Raw genomic sequence first — 18,105 nt, 5'->3', positions numbered from 1 at the left:
AGAAGCCTAGAAGTCGGCAGGCAGCGGGCAAAGCACAGGGAGCAGGACAGAGCAGGCCCTGAAAACTTTGCATTCCTTCGTGTATGCCTTGGTGTCACAGCCATGCTGGAAATAGGCTTCAGCGAGAGCATATTTCATCTTGTTTTATATCCAGGTCTTCCAACATGGACAGTCAACTGAGCAGGTGACAGTTGTAAAGATATATGAGTTGACACAGGGTGTGGAATGTCAGAGGTCCAGTTGATTGTACTGTGCTGTTTATGGAACGGGGTGAAGAAAGGAATTGGTGCCAATTTTGTGCATAATGCAATTACTTTTATTTATAGGGCATTACCGTGGGGTAGGTGTATCTTTCAGATTTTTTGTTGGCTTGTGATGGGGATGAATGCTGAATTTGGCAGCAAGGTCTTCCACAATTGGCTATTTTCTTTTTCTCACAATGGAAACTAAAGGAGAAAACCAGGATTAAACACTTGGCTGATAATGTTACAAAGATGCATGAAAAATATGTATTCTACAAAATTTTCAATGTATGCCCAGATTGGTGTGTGTTGTGATTTGCCGTTCATTCATTGTTGTTTCCATGACAATAGATTATTCCATAATGACAACACAAACTACTGTATGAGCTTCACACAGGCAGTTCTCGGTTACGGCAGCATTTAAATTCTTTTAATTTGCATTGGAGCAAAGAACAACAAACATCTTATTTCCACTTCAGAGGATGTTGAGTAATTGATAAATTCACATTCAAGGCGAAGGTGATGGTTTGGAATTGTGCCCAGATCTAATGAAAGCCACAGATGGAATTTATGACAAGTCTATTAATATACAGTTAAAATACAGAACATGGGCAACTATATATTTTTCTTTTGTAATATTATTTCCGATTATATAACCTAAGTGCTCAACAGTCTCTGTGCAAATTGCCTAATGTTTTAAGGTTGATCAGTGGTCTACAGTGCTTTGTAATCCCTGCTCGCAATAAAAATTCTTGCGAAGGCAATGTACAAACATCCTCAATTAGTGCATTTATATCAGTGTCACAATTTATAAGTAAGTGCAATTAAAGGCAAAGCACATTGGGGGTGACATTGCTTTGTGCTATTTCTGGCCAGTGCATTACTGTGTTGGTATAAATTTCCTCCATGTGCTTTTTTTAATGCTTTTGTTGATCTGTTTATATTACAGACATTAACAAATGCACTTAAAATACCTGACACAAGAATTTCATACAAATGTAATAATGCACTCATTACAAACATCATGGCGAGCGATTTAAACCCCATATTGTGGGGTAATAAAGTAGAACATTAAATGAACACCATTTAGCAGCTATTGGAAACTGGAAAAAAATGGCCATTCACCCAGCAAGTTTGAACGGCACCAATTTCTCATTCCCCTCCTCTCCAATTTTCTTCCCTTCTCCGAAGACAGTGACTGACCCTGAGTACGGGCCATTGGGTACTGGCTAAAGTGACCATATTTCATGTGTGAACATGGACGGGGAATGTCAGCAGACCACTTGACCATATGGGGTACAATAGCCAAGCCCAATTTTGTCCTTCTGGGCCTGCACTTTCTCATGTATCATAGATGTGGAAACCATGCCTGGCTTTTTGCCCCCTTGTTATAACCCAAGCCAATTATACAGCCTCTACTGCCACGTGACTGAGACGAGCGAACCTAGCCTAGACTGGGGACCAAACCTGGAACGTTCCCATCCTGTATGGCAGGACCGCGCTGGACTTTCAATCACTGAGCCATTGATGGACCTACAAGCATTTTTCTTTTTAGTTTTGTTTCCTCATGGTTAGACCATTTCACAAAAACAATGCAAGTCTTGGAAGATCATCTTGGCAGTGCCATTGCTGAAAAAACCCTCCCTTCTGTGTTTTTGCTCCCAAGCATCTGGTTGCATTTCCTAAACATATTGTAAATTAGGAAGATATTAGGAATATTTAAAAAGGGCAAACATTTTCACTTGGCTGCTTATTCAGGGATGACTAATTGCAAAGAATGAAGATGCTTTGTCCAAAGTATGGCTGTCACAGCAGGTCTGAGACTCAAAGGGGAATAGTTGCCATTGTGCAGTAGAGCACAGGTATCATTGTTCTTTGCAATTCAAAATGCATAATGAAGAAAAATCTGTTACTTTTTAATTCTGAGCACATTGATGTTTGTAAGTCCGTGTGTAATTGACATTTTTGTGGAAAAATAGGCTACAGTTTGAAGATAAAATCAAGTACGAAGCAAAACAATAGCTGTTATATCCCATCTAATAGATATTTTATGTCCAGGATTCGGACAGTAGCATTTGCTCAGCAAGTTGCTTGTACACCTGTGGTGCGTATTTATATGTGGTGTGCTTGGCAAGAGGCAGTCTGTTAGATCTTTGTTTTAATTGTTGCTTCTTGTGCCTACGCTGTGTTAGTGCCAGACTTTGTACAGTATGTGCTTTGACATACATGACTGCAGCCACTCAAAATTTCAGCCCATCTCTGGCTTTTCACTCGAGTCCTGTGCTTCTCTCCAGGCGATATTTGTAAAAGTGACTTTCTACTTCTAGCAATTGAGATCTCAATCGCCACATTCAACTGTTTGGGTTGTAGTTTTTGAAATAGTAGAAAATAAATACGAAAGAAAAACCATGTGGACTAAATACACAGACATGAGAGACCTTTAGATTTTCTTTGATAAGCTGGGCTTTCTTTTTAAGGCCAGCTTTTTGCACTGTTTCAGTATGGGGAAGACTTTCTCGGTACATTGTGCGTCATGAAGTAATGAACCTGTATTTAAAGACTGAGTTTAAATTTGTGTGGTACATAACATGCAGAGGATGTCTTCCAATCATATGTGTTTCATGTTTTCTGCCCTTTTCCCCCTCGTTGTCACCTTATCCTACCTTGCTTTACACAAACTATAGCAGTTTGTAAGCGATGCTGTTGGATGCTTTATCATGCTTGTGAATGGAGGAAGATGTGACCATGTGGTCAACATTGTGGTACACCATTGGGTCATTTACCAAAACTACAGTGGGAATGTTTGCACTGCAGCACCTATAAGGTTACCAAGAATGGAAAAACCTTTGGTCCCGGCTGCTCTCAAACTCTTCTTTGACTTTGAGATACTCAATCGAAGTGCAGGTGCTTGCCAGACCACTGCAAAATCTGGAGGGAATCAGCGTTCAGCTGCAGGCCCAAACATGTCTGCTTTTCACACAGAGGCGATGAGAATTTTTTTTTTTTTTTTACGCGGCTAGTTGTTACGATCTGGAATGCACTGCCTGAAAGGACAGTGGAAGCAGATTCAATAATAACTTTCAAAGGATATATACTTGAAATGGAAATATTTGCACGGCGATGATGGAAAGAGCAGGGGAGTGGGACTAATTGGATAGTTCTTTCAAAGAGCCGGCACAGGCACGATGGGCTGAAAGGCCTCCTTCTGCGCTGTAAGATTCTATGAAAATTAAGTCCTGAAACTCCACCGCAAAACTAGCCTTAGTCAGCTGGATAAAGTGTGAAATGATTTGTGATTTTTGTTGTTGTTCTGGTGACAAAAATCACGTTGCATAAAATTGCCCAATGCAAAATTCCAGCGCCAATCATTATCTTGGAAAATATGACCCTAAGTGACCTTTATTAATTGGACATTGTGTTTCCAGGTACTTTACTGCCCATTTCCCACAACCCCACGCCTCCCACCATCTGTTTCTCACTCCGCACTCTGGAACCTTCCGGTTTTGCATCTGGAATTCTTCCCTGGTCCTGTGACGTGGAAGTTCTGCAAACACTCAAATCTGTCATTGAGCTGTAAAGAGCACAATATTCATCGGAGTCAATGGCCGGAGGTGCAGGCCTCATCTGCAGGCAAGGACCCCTCCCACAAATAAAAACAGAATGGAAGAGCTCGTTCTTATATTTTTGAATTTGTGTTTGTGTCTACTTATGGTGTTGCTTGTTGAGGAACTTGTGCAGGCAAAGCTCTGTAAATTGAAAGTGGAATTGTGTTCTTTCCTGATGAGCTAAATTTTCTTGAGAGATGGCATTCCTGCAGTACAGATGCCAGCGGGCAAACCATCTGGCAGATTTGTTTACTTAAAAAGGTAGCAGATACAAAGCTTTTACTGCAGACCAATCTGTTCTTTATTAGGTGGATGGATTACAATACATCGCCAGTGTTTAGTCATAATCAGCAACTCGTCACTTCGAGATCAATTAATGCTTCTTCAGCTAAGACAGTTAAAAGTTGACTATTAAGGGTAGATGGATATTTGAATTGAAAGTTAGAACGGCCAGTACATTTAGAACCGATCAGGTTGTTTGGAACATTGTCGCCTCCGTAGAAATGTCATTGTAAGAAATGCGATCAATAATATAAGGCATAAGGTTAGTTAGATAAGCTGAAGTTTTGGATGAGCAGAATTGGTGGGCAGGGAAAATCTTCACTGCATCTATTTTTATCTCCTGAGGGAGAGGACTAGTTGGGTGGAGTTCCTGATCAAGCAGACTGGACATGGTCTGTGGATGGAATGGGTTTGATGAACCAAATGGCCTTTTCTCATTCAATGCTTTCTTGGTTCCTATAATCCTGTGGCATTATAATCATTCATACACTTACAGAACTGTATACTTTTAACTTCACTAAAACAGATTATCTGGTCATTATCACATTGCTGTTTGTGGGGGCTTGCTGTGCACAAATTGGCTGCTGCGTTCCCTACATTACAACAGTGACTACACTTCAAAAGTTCTTCATAGGCTGTAAAGCGCTTTGGGACGTCCTGAGGTCAAGAGAGGCGCTGTAGATAATAATCTAGCACTGGGCATCAAAACAAACCAGGCAGCCAAACCTGTCTGAGTTTCACCAGCGTGGCAAGTCTTTATTTTAAATGTCAAAAAGGAGAGCATCATGAAAGTGAAGTTATTAATAGAAATTTGCACAATTGGCTCCCTCTGATGGTCAGTAACTCTGACTGATTTCCATTCACCCACCCGAGCACCATTTACACCACCTTCCTAGCTAGATGTATTGAGGCTGCTTGAAGTGCTGCGAATGCTGCCCTGGCTTTGATCAACAAGCTCAGCACAGAATGGATTGAACATTGTACAATTTGTGTGGGTAGGTACCACACCAGGCTGTGCATTTACTCACTGGACCATCGGGGGAGCCAATCATCCCAATTTCTATTAATAATAATTTCCCTTTTTTGATGTTTTTTGACACTGCGGACACACAAAATGATTTGTATGGTTAATAATTTCAGTCCAAGCTTGAGTTAATGGAAACCTATGATGGGTTGGATAGCTTCAGTTATAGTTTTCCTTTGTTTCTGTCTACTTCCAAAGCAAAATCTTCCATTAGCTAGTCCAAGGGTATGAGGATAACTCTGCATTGTGATGTGTAACTGATCCAAGACCCACTGATAGATATATTTCTTTCATAGCCAAACTTTTGTCCCTCTCTGTGCAAGGCTGTTCAAGCTTTGTGCGCTCATACTGTGCTGAGAAAAGTTCTGTAACCTTGGGAAACATGTTTGCCTACTGCTAGGGAATGGAAAGGACATTACATTACCAGTTATAGTGGGGCTGGGGAACAAATGGCTCATTGCTATTTTAATTGCTTTGCTCCAGCTGTCCGAGTAGATATTTAAGTTATGCAATTCTTTTTTGGGACCTGCTGTAGTTGCACCTTGTGTTCCAAAAAAAAATTCAGAATACAGTTTTCAAGGAAGGTCGTATTTCAGTTAAGGATCCTGAAGGGTTTAGATAGAGTAAATAAAGAGAAACTGTTTTCAATGGTTGAAGAGTCGCTAATGAGAGGGCATAGATTTAGAGTGATTGGCAAAATGTCCAGAGGCAACATGAGGAAAAACTTTTTTACAAAACGAGTGGTTAGGATTTGGAATGCACTGCCTGATAGGGTGGTGGATACAGATTCAATAGTAGCCTTCAAAAGGGAATTGGATAAATACTTGAAGGAGAAAAAAGTGCAGGGATATGGGGAAAGAGCGGGGGAGTGGGACTAACTGGCTTGTTCCTCAAAAGAGCCGGCGCAGACTCGATGGGCTGAATGGCCTCCCTCTGTGCTGTACTATCCTGTGATTCAAATTTGTTATGACTTTTTTTAGCACTAAAGATTTTTAAGGGCTGATGTTTCTCACCCTCTGCTAGGTGCAAAGACAGGCACAATGTAATCAAGATGCATTGTGCCGGTGAAGGGAACAGGGTGCACTCATTGCCCAGCCCAGGCCAGCCTGCTGGCAGGACCCTTTACTGGGAACGGAGGCAGAAACAGGGCCGCACCGGCAGGCCTAAGGCCTACAGCTGCGTCCTTGACTGTCGGCTTGAAGGCTGTCTACAAATCTCCCAAATTATTAACGGTTGGGGAAATGGTATACTTTTTCCTATTTACAACGACAAAATACCACAACGTTTGCTAAAAAGAAAAAAGAATGTAACCGTTTTACCAAAATAGTTGATGCTTCTATCAATAGCTGTGCTTGTATACACTATTAAATCCTAATTATTAAGATAAATGAACTGAAGTATTCATACTTTGATATAAAATAATGGATGCCCCCAATGAATTATGATATATCTGTAATTTCTATGATTTTGGGCCAGTCATGTTATGGACATAAACATTTGAGGGATCAGAGGATTTTCAGCTTTATCCAGGCGAACATGCATTCGATTCATATAATAGGGGTGTGCTTATTTGCCAGAAGGAGTTACAAGTGTGTTTACTCGAGCAGGTTTGCCTCTTATGTTGGTCCCCAGTTTTCCAGGTAAACTTGTCTGGTATTTAGCATCCAGCAAGTTCAGTCATCTTCAACAGCCAAAGGTTCCCTTTTCGCACACCATACCTTCCTAGTTGGAATACCACCATCTCCACTGAGAACATGTGGCTAGAACTTTGACCTAACAGCTCTGGGATGCAAAGGAAGGGACTTTGGAAGAATAATGGTGTCCTGCACAAGTTAAGTAATCGATTTGCCTACCATACCTAACTAAACTCAAAAGGTAACAACACAAACCTCCCAACAGGAATGTATTTCATTTTGAATGGTTAGCTGTGATGACTGTATATTACGCTGCAAGAGAAAGGATGAGTTTACTCTGGAAGATCAGTCTCTCATTTTGACTAATTTGTATGGAGGCCACCCTGGTATCCTGAATCCCTTTGCTAAACTCAATTTCCGTGGCCCAATATAGATGATGGAATTGAATAAGCCATACAAGATTGTGAAGCACGTCAGTCAGAACAGCTGAAAATGCCACTGACTGCTGCTAATCTATGAATATGGCCTTTGTGACCTTGGCAGCAAGACCATATTGATGTCGTAGGACATTAATGGATGAGATATTTTTAATTGTAGTGGCTGGAAGATGTTCAGTATACCTCATACGAACCTACAAAAATGTTGGCAGGAAAGACTAGCTGGTCCGCCAAGCCTGCCCCACACTCATGATGGCTGGAGCATCATGACTAGACACTTCCTACCCCCTCCTTGGGAGAGACAAAAAAAAAGAGAAAAACCCAGGGCCAATAAGGGAGCAAATACTTTGGAAAATTCCTCTCCAATCCCCCTCAGACAATCGAAACCAGTCCAGGAGATCACATGGACCAAGTGTTATCTGTAAAAGCACTTACCTTCTATATGATGCGATCTTTGCCCCAGTCAAGAACCGGTCCAGCTCCCTCTTGATATGCAGAGTCAGCACCCACCACAGCAGCCAGCAATATATTCCAGAGGCTCACTACTCTCTGGGAAATGAAGGATATTAAGGGAATCAAGGGATATGGGGATAGTGCAGGAAAGTGGAATTGAGGTAGAAGATCAGCCAGGATCTTATTGAATGGCAGAGCAGGCTCGAGGGGACGAATGGCCTACTCCTATTTCTTATGTTCTTATGTAAGTATTGCCCAACATCCAGTCTATTCCTACTTTTGCATAGTTTAAATGCATGTCCCCTGGTCCTCCCCAATCTGTCAAACTGGAATAATCTCTCAATAGGTATGCTAACCAGCCCTTTCATTATTTTATAGACCTCTATCCATCGGCATTGCTGTAAAATAAAGTTACTAAGGTTCTTGAAGCTAGAGATCATTCTCGTAGCTCGCCTGTGAACCTTTTCCAAGGCCACTATATCGCCCACTATATGAGGAGACCAAAATACTAATATCACTTGTCGCACCAGAAAGGTTGTGAGATTGATTTATACAAAGTCATGATTTATACAAAAGTTAGTCTCGCAGGAATGGACCCCAGTTACAGCATACAAATTTTAAAAGCTTTTGAAGATTAAATAATATGAAATGCATCTTTACATTCCTGTGTCATTCCAGTTCAAACGGTGAAGCAAAATGAGTTGCTTAAACTTTCAGACAAGTAATGAAATCGATGAGGAAAAGCTGGGTCAATTTAATCTCTAAATCAGCACATATTCCAGACGTATGCGATGGAAGTCGTGTCTTTTTTTTCTGGTTTAGCTGCAGCCAAGCAAGATCAATTTGGGTAGTGTGAACCCAGTTCCTACTGGGCAGTAGTTCACAGCACACAAGTTACCTATAATTCAAAACTGATTAGCACTATGCAATGGTAATTTCACCTGGGGAGGGCACAAGTGTTGGCTGGTGTGTGAAACTGAAGAATTCACAGAGGAGAGGGCTATTATAAGACTGGTGTTAAGGCATGTTGGTGGAGCAGAGTAGAGGGATCTGGTGTACACTTGTAACTGGCTTGGGACTGCTTGACCTTGACAGTGGGTGTAACGGTATTCCATTCTCCAGCACCTAGGTGAACATAAAAATTAAAACTTAAAGGAAATATTTGAGGTAGAAAAATGATTTTGTCGGAGCCGGAAACAATCTTGTCAGTGTCTTAAATAAAAGAACAGGGAACTTGAGATATTTCTGTCAGTTGACAAGACATATTACTGGCAACGGCATTGCTTTAAAAGTCTATTGTACATTGTGTGCTATTTGCTGCATCTGAATGATTGTTGCCATGGTATTAATTAGTATACTGTGTAGTCGCTCTTAGCATTTTTTAATCTGCCCCATATAATGGCAGCTTATTCACATGGAAACAGGATTACGGTGGTAATCTAAATCACAATAACCAGGTTAGGTGCCCGATGAGATTTCATGTTTCTGTAGCTGGTGTATGGAATAATGGTTCTTCATTACAATCTTTGGGCCAGCTATTGTTTAACAAGATATTGAGCAGAAAAAGGTACACTCCTGATCATCGGGGAGGCAAGGTCTGCTTACAGGGGTGACATGGAGAATATCTAGCACAAAAATTATAAAACTTTGACGCTCACTATGGGAAGCACTGTGGGGTGTGGGGGGGGTGGTGAATAGTGGCATAGTGTGTTGGAGTTCCAATTTGCATTGCCATGGACTGCTGAGACCTGGGTTAATGCATGAAATTACCCTAAGCCATTAAGTTCCTGATCTTGGGTACATCTAGTATCCTTCCTCACAGAGTTGTTCCTCGGGTGCTCTGAAGCTTTTCCTCTTGGGCATAAATCCTGTGTATTGGAGCATGACCCATTTAGGGAAAAGGGAGAAAATTCCCTTTTCCCCTCAATTTCAAAGAGTCAAACATTCTGGATCTAAGGGTATAATCTTTAATTTTGTAGATACCTAAAATCGCAGATTGCGCACTTGAATTTGGTGAAATTAATCATTTGATGTATTCAGTTTCATTACTATATCTTTATTCCCCCTCCAGTTGAACTGAGCAGGAATAGACACCCGAGCACTTTTTTTTTATAGCAACATCAGAACAGGAGGCCATTGAGCCCCTCGAGCCTGTTCCGCCATTCAATGAGATCATGGCTGATCTGCGACCTAACTCCATATAACTGTCTTTGGCCCATATCCCTCAATACCTTTGGTTAACAAAAGTCTATCAATCTCAGATTTAAAATCAACGATTGATCTTGCATCAATTGCCGTTTGCGGAAGAGAGTTCCAAACTTCCACCACCCGTTGTGTGTAGAAGTGTTTCCTAATTTCACTCCTGAAAGGTCTGGCTCTAATTTTTAGACTATGCCCCCTAGTCCTAGACTCCCCAACCAACGTAAATAGTTTCTCTCTATCTACCCTATCGGTTCCCCTTGATATCTTGAAAACTTTGATCAGATCACCCCTTAACCTTCTAAATTCTACAGAATAAAACCCCAATTTGTGTAATCTCATAATTTAACCCTTGGAGTCTGGGTATCATTCTGGTAAACCTATGCTGCACTCCCTCCAAGGCCAATATATCCTTCCTAAGGTGGGATGTCCAGAACTACTCACAGTACTCCAGGTGTGGTCTAACCAGGGCTTTGTATAGCTACACCATAACTTCTACCCCCTTGTATTCTAGTGCACAGGATTTAAAATCCTATGCACAGAGGACACAACATTTATACCAAAGGCATGACTTGAACAGTCAGATTCATTATGATGATTTGTGTAGTGCTACTTGAGGCAGTATTTAAAGCTTAGGGCTTTGTGACTTTATTATCTTTATAAGCTGGTGTGTAACAAAAGGTAAATTAAGGATAAAAGCCCCATTGGTGCCTCAATTGGGTCTCCAAAATGTGAAGGTTAAACATAAATCTCAAATGCCTCTAAAGTCATTGGAAATGTGGATAAATTGTACATAGTTAAACTTTACTGAGTTTAAAAGTACAATAGTGATGTGGTAACGGTTGCGATAGAACAAAATAGAACAGAATCCAATTATCAAGGTTTGCCTAAGAGCTTATGATGTTTTTAATAGACCATTTGTCCATCAAACAAGAACACCACGGGGCCAAGTTTTCAAGTCAGTATAATGCTAGTGTTAATTCCACTGCAAATTCAATGCAAGGTGACTCAATGTAAAAAGGTTTGCGCCGGGGCAAAAGTTTTCTAGTTCACCTTGTGGCTACACGTTTGTAATGATATCAGCAAATAATGCTGGTATTTGCCTGTTTGATTATTTATGCCTTACCAGCATATTTGCCTGATTGATTATTTATGCCTGACCAGCAGAGGGCATGTGAGAGACAAGCAGTTTAGTTTTAGTTTCGTTTTAGATGGATCTCTAAGATGGTGTCTCCTGTAATGCTGTTAACTGAGTTGAACATACTTTAGATAAAAAGACATTCTCTTTCATGAATGTGTCGTCATTGAACCCACATACAAATCAATACATGGTGAGATCTAAACAGAGCAATAAAGAGAGAGCACTTCAAGCTTCCTACACATGAGGAAATCATGTCACAGTTTGCAAATGCAAAGTATTTCAGCAAGTTAGATGCATCATCAGGATTTTGGCAGATGAAACTGGATGAGGCAAGTTCAAGACTGTGCACGTTCAACAGTCCATTTGGCAGATACAGATTCCTAAGGTTACCATTTGGCATTGCCTCAGCTCCTGAAGTGTATCACAAAACTATCCATATGATCTATGAGCATCTGGAGGGAGTTGATACATCAATGGCTGACATCATAGTATGGGGAACCACGAGAACTGAGCATGACGAGAGACTGAAAAAAGTGCTGGAAGCAACAAGGAAAACAAACCTGAAGCTGAATAGAGAGAAATGCCAGCTCGGGGTGACAGAACTGACATTCGTGGGAGATATCCTTAGCAGTGAGGGCATCAGACCAGATCCCAGAAAGGTGTCCGCCATTGAGAATATGCCAAAGCCACAATGCAAAAAGGATGTGCAGAGGTTTAATGGAATGATCAACTACATGGGTAAATTCATATCCAACCTCTCAGAAAAGATGGCGCCACTGAGACGACTAACTGAAAAGAACATAGAATGGGAATGGAATCATGAGCATGAGAAGTCATGGAGCGATCTAAAGAAACTGCTCACAGAGGAACCAGTTCTGAGGTTTTATGACCCAGCGAGACCCATCAAGATATCATCAGATGCATCACAGAGTGGGCTCGGTGCCGTTCTTCTGCAAAAATATGACTACTGGCAACCTATTGCATATGCATCGCGCTCAATGACAGACGCGGAGACGCGATATGCTCAAATAGAAAAGAAGCTGCTCAGCATCACATACGCCTGTGAAAGATTTCACCAGTTTGTGTCAGGACAAGCAATCAGTGTAGAGACTGACCATAAGCCCTTGATTGCATTGTTCCAAAAGCCACTAAATAGCTGTCCGCTTAGAATACAAAGAATGATGATCAGGCTGCAACGCTATACACTGAATGTTGCGTACACCCCGGGTAAGCTGATGTATACAGCAGACACGTTGTCCAGAGCTGTAGACCCAAGAGAGCCCGCAAACACCAAAATGGATGAAAAAGTGAATGCCTACGTGGACATGATCACAAGTGCACTGCCCATAGCAGATACAAAAATGGAGCTCATAAAGACTGAGACAAACAAAGATGAAACAATGAGACGACTGAGGAAAAGCATCTTGGATGGATGGCCCAACATGAAGCAAGACTGCTCACCTGACATGGCAGAGTACTGGAACTGCATGGCGGAACTATCAGTGGTCGAAGACATCATCTACAAAGGAAGTAAAATAGTTATCCCAAAGAGTCTGAGAAAAGAGATGCTAAAAAGGATCCATGGAGGACATCTGGGAATCGAAAAGTGTAAGAAAAGAGCATGAGAGGTGATGTACTGGCCACAAATCAACCAAGATGTGACAAATGAGGTGTCAAACTGCACAATATGCCTGAAATATCGAGCAAGCAATCCGGGAGAACCACTAAAGCCACACCCAGCGCCAGACAGACCTTACCAGAAGGTAGGCGCTGACCTATTCGTATGTCAAGGGAAGGACTATCTTGTAGTCACAGACTATTACTCCCTGTATCCAGAGGTTTGTAGACTGTACACCACCACTGCAGATGCTGTGATAACATGTATGAAAGCCATATTCTCCAGACATGGCGTGGCAAGCGAGGTCTTCACAGACAACGGACCCCAGTTTTACAATGCAACTTTCCGACACTTTGCCAAAGAGTGGGACTTTGTCCACACAACGTCAAGTCCTCACTTTCCACAGTCCAATGGACTAGTGGAAAAATCGGTCCAGACAGTGAAAAGACTGATGTACAAGGCAAAAGACAGTGGAACTGACTTCTACCAGAGCTTGCTTGTATACCGCACAACGCCGCTTGAGTGTGGTATGTCACCCGCCCAACTCCTTATGGGACGTCTGCTAAGGTCAAACCTACCCATCCCGGAGAACCTCCTGAAAACAAAAGAGGGGGAGAAAGTGAGGAAGTTCAAAGAACAACAGAAAGAAAAGCAAAAGTACTACTATGACAGAGGAACACAAAACCTACCTGAACTCCACACTGGTGACCAAGTAAGGTTCAAAGACAAAACAAACATATGGACTCAGAAGGGAACTGTCCTGAGTGAAGTTCAACCAAGATCATACACCATTCAGACAGATGAGGGTGCTGTTCTGCGAAGAAATCGTCGGGATCTTCTCATGGGACCAGCCACAGCAGGTCAAAAGACTGATACTGTTGAACAACCTGATCACACAGCAAGTCAAAAGACTGATACTGTTGAACAACCTGATCACACAGCTGAGAAATCATCACCTGAGGCAACAACTCAGATTCAAGGACAATCAATCAGAAAATCCTCAAGACACGTGAAGCCTCCTGAGAGACTCATTGAGCAAGTTTGAGGACTCTTGTTATAGAAGGAAGTAATGTTATCTTATTCTTTCTTCAAGTTCTAGTGTATTTACATATTTCATGTGAACACACAAAACAAGGTTAAAAAACCTTGATAATGATAATGTAAGTTCATTAAGTGTTACAGTTAAAATGCAGAGTAATACAAAGAAAACATGTTGTTAGATAAAAGTAAAATACTTTTGTTTTAAGAAAGGGAGATGTAATGATATCAGCAAATAGTGATGGTATTTGCCTGTTTGATTATTTATGCCTTACCAGCATATTTGCCTGATTGATTATTTATGCCTGACCAGCAGAGGGCATGTGAGAGACAAGCAGTTTAGTTTTAGTTTCATTTTAGATGGATCTCTAAGATGGTGTCTCCTGTAATGCTGTTAACTGAGTTGAACATACTTTAGATAAAAAGACATTCTCTTTCATGAATGTGTCGTCATTGAACCCACATACAAATCAATACAACGTTCACGTAAAATACATTTAGATAATGGTTGAGGAAGAAAGAAGAAAGAATCAACTTGCCTTTATAGACTGCCTTTCACATTGCTGGGATATCCCAAAGTACTTTACAGCCAACAAATTATTTTGAAGTGCAGTCACTGTTATGTTGGCAAATGTGGCAGCCAATTTCCACGCAGCAAGGTCCCACAAACTGGAACAAAATAAATGACCAGTTAATCTATTTTGATGGTAACGATTGAGGGCTAAGTGCTGGCCAGGAGTCCGAGAGAACTGTCCTGTGCTCTGTTTCAAACAGGCAGCTTGAGCCTCAATTTAACATCTCATCCAAAAAACTGTCAGCTTTCACAATTCAGTGCAATACAAAGGGAGTGCTGCGGTGTTAACCATAGGAATGAGGCTTGAACACACAACCTTCTGACTACGAGGCAAGGGGGTTTTAGAAGCATCGAATAGTACAGCACAAAATGCGGCCATTCGGCCCATCGAATCTGCGCCAGCTCTTTCGAAGAACAAACCAATTAGTCCCATGCCCTGGCTCATTCCCCACATCCCTGAAATATTTGTCTTTCAAGGATTTATCCAATTTCCTTTTGAAAGATACTATTGAACCTGTTTCCACCGCCTTATCAGGCAGTACATTCCAAATTCCAACCACTCACTGCGTAAAACAGTCTCATTATAATATTTAAGTGGGTGCTCTGCCTCCTGGGAGCGGATTGGCTGCCAGCCCCCGTTAAAACCGGAACTAGGCAGGTTGGAGGCGGGTTCAGGTTGCGATTCAGATTTTTAACACTTTAACTGTCCACACGCCCCCAGCCCACCCATTTTTTTAGGTTAAAATTCTCCCCTTTTATCTATTTATAAAGGCTAGGATCCCGTATGCTTTATTTTAGCTGCTTTGTTAACCTGTCCTGCCACCTTCAAAGACTTGTGCATAAACACCCCCAGGTCTCCCCTCTTGCATCCCCTTTAAAATTGTACCATTGAGCTTGTATTGTCTCTCCTCAGTCTTCCTACCAAAATGTATCACCTCACACTGTTGTGCGTTGAATTTCTTCTGCTCTTTGTCTGTCCATTCCACCAGCCTGTCTATGTCCTCTTGAAGCCTATTACTATCTTCCTCACTGTTTACTATACTTCCAAGTTTCATGCAAATTATGCCCTGTTTCCCCAAGTCCAAACCATTAATGTATATCAAAAACAGCAGTGGCCCTAGTACTGAACCCTGGGGAACACCACTCTATGCCTCCCTCCAGTCCAAAAAACAGCCATTCATCACAACTCTGTTTTCTATCCCTTAACCAATTTTGCATCCATGCTGCTACTGCCCCTTTTATCCCATTTGTTTCAAGCCTAATATGTGGTACTTTATCAAACACCTTTTGAAAGTCCATATATACAACATCAACTGCACTGCCCTCATCCACCCTCTCTTTTATCTCATCAAAATCCTCAATCAAGTTAGTCAAACACAATTTGCCCTTAACAAATCAGTGCTGGCTTTCTTTTATTAGTCCATGCTTGTCCAAGTGGTTGTTAATTTTCTCCCAGATAATTGTTTCTAAAAGTTTCCCCACCATTGATGTTAAACTGACTGGCATGTAATTGCCAGGTTTATCCTTCTCCCCTTTATTGAACAAGGGTTTAATATTTGCAATCCTCCAGTCCTCTGGTACCACCCCTGTATCTAAGGAGGTTTGGAAGATTGTGGCCAGAACCTCCGCAATTTCTACCCTTACTTTCCTCAGCAGCTATAGGATGGATGCATCCCATTCGGACTGGGTGACTTAGCTACTTTAAGTTCTGCCAGCCTTTTTAGTACCTTCTCTACCTATTTTTATCTCATCCAGTATCCCAACAATCATCTGGTTTTATCTTTGAGCCATGCTGAAATTTTGTTTGTTTTGCAGAACACCTGTTATAGAGTGTCACTGGTCATGCACACCAGGACAGTGCCAGCTTTCTAACATGGCCTGTGGAGTTTTCTGATGACTGCTGAGATTGGCATTGGGGCAGGAGAAGGTTGGAGGTGTATAATTGATTCATTATCCAAGGGCTTGGAAGGGTGAATTACAGGAAAAAATGTACCCTTATGCTGCACAATATAGCCCTGTGTTTCTCCAATCATTATTAGTATCAAAAGCAAACATGGCTGGTAACAGTACAAGTCACTGATTCAGAACAGACAGGACCTCAGGTACCACGTTGTTCAGGATCAGCTACTGTCGACGCAGCCATAAATCTCTCCCTTTGACAAAAGCTATTGGTTTGCCTGCAGTCCCATAACTTTAAATCTCTTTTGGTAACTTTCAAGGAAAAAAAACAGTATTTAATAACTATTTCCACCTCCGTCCCCATCATTAATTTGTTCAACTGCTTCTTGGCATTTTACATGATCTTTGGAAACCATACTTGACATCTTTATTACTTTAGTTAACCTCATGCAAATCTCCTGCAAATGCTTTGCCGAGGCTGCTGCTCACTGATTTGTCCGTGGTAATTAACTGATTGTTCTCCTTTGCATGGGTAAATGTTATGTTTGCTTTTGTCCGAGCTTGCTGCAGCTTTTGCCCCCTGTTCTCCAGTACTCATTAGGGAAATTATCCGTTCCATTAGCCTTCTGCTGCTTAATTGGACATATTGGCTGCTTGCGCGATGCTCGAGTTAAATAAGCTTCGGGAACCTCTACTCAATGGTATATGACGGCAAGTCCACAGTACAGAGCTGTCGAAAATTCTGCACACATCGCTAATCTCCTGGAGAGAGGACATAAGGGCAGCTGGTGTGGGGAATAGAAAAATTCACACTGATGCAGTGTGGGGTGCTCTTTTCAGGTTGGAGTTAAGAGTTTGGGATTAAGAATCGAGAGCCTGATACTGTTGCTGGGTGATCAACGCTCTCTCTTTGCCAGCACCCACATCCTTCACCTTTTCAAAGAATTTTTTTTTTTAAACTAAAGTTCTCTGCAGGTCATCATTTTGTAAAAGCTTCTGTAACGTGTGAACAGTCGGAACTGGTCAAAGTTGTAATAAAGTTTTGACATTATTTGCTACAGCATTTGCTTCAATGTGAAGCATTATAAATTAGGAGATTGAATACAGCAGAAGTATTTATAATTAGAAAACCATTTCTAAGTCTGGAGAAGATTGCACACAATGTAAAAATTAACTTATAATAAATAACCAGGTAATGGGGGGGTGGGGGTGGGGAGCATACTCGTGTCTGCCCCTTCTTTTAATAAAAGGGGCAGCAACTTCATGTACAAGTTTTTGGCTTGGCTCAGCACTTTTTGGGGTATTTACAAACACAAGACACAATGACTTAAAAGCACCTGCACTCCACTTGTATGTGACACCATCATGATGAAAATGCCACGTGACTCTTCCGGGTCATCTCCTTCCCCAAATAAAACTAAGATTGTTCAAACAATTTTCAGAACAGTGTCCTTTTTATGAAATATAAAGGACAACCGCTACCAAATTCAGGTTGACTCACACTTGGCCAAATTGGAGCACTTGCGTTTAGTTCAGTATTTGTTGAGGGAAATCTTTTTGTTTTACTCTTTCTCCCTCCCCACCTCCCTCTCTTACTCACCCCACCCAACTCCCTTCAGCTGGAATTTTTCTGTGCCACCTATGGATCTCAACCAAGCGTATGACTGGAGATCAGCTCCTAAAGCCCCTGCCAATAGGACCCCATAATTAATTGCTCAGATGTGTGTGAGTATCCTCTGATTTCCCCTCTCTCTCTGCCTGGCTTTCTGCTCAGTGCCTGATGACACTGGAATTGGGAACTGGATTGATGGGTACTAACCCATCTACTACCAAGCTGTGACAGTGTGCTGGTTCTTGAATGTGTTGATGGAGAGTGATGTCTGTGAGGCAGGTTCCTACATTTACATTGCTAAAACCATCTCCGTTATCCCAGTGACAGAATTGTACATTTGCATCTGA

At 41.6% G+C, this 18,105-nt stretch overlaps 1 protein-coding gene across 10 annotated transcripts in view; it reads left to right on the top strand.

Moving 5' to 3' along the window:
* Positions 1-18,105, top strand: part of plcb1 (phospholipase C beta 1) — a 1,372,871-nt gene that overhangs the window by 150,698 nt on the left and 1,204,068 nt on the right. The window lies entirely within an intron of this gene.

The sequence above is a fragment of the Somniosus microcephalus genome, chromosome 3 (assembly GCF_052327205.1).
Source record: "Somniosus microcephalus isolate GS21.2 chromosome 3, FLI_Smic_1.0, whole genome shotgun sequence".
Lineage (NCBI taxonomy): Eukaryota > Metazoa > Chordata > Chondrichthyes > Squaliformes > Somniosidae > Somniosus > Somniosus microcephalus.
Note: the sequence above shows the minus strand (reverse complement) of the source record. Positions and strands in the feature narration are given on the sequence as shown.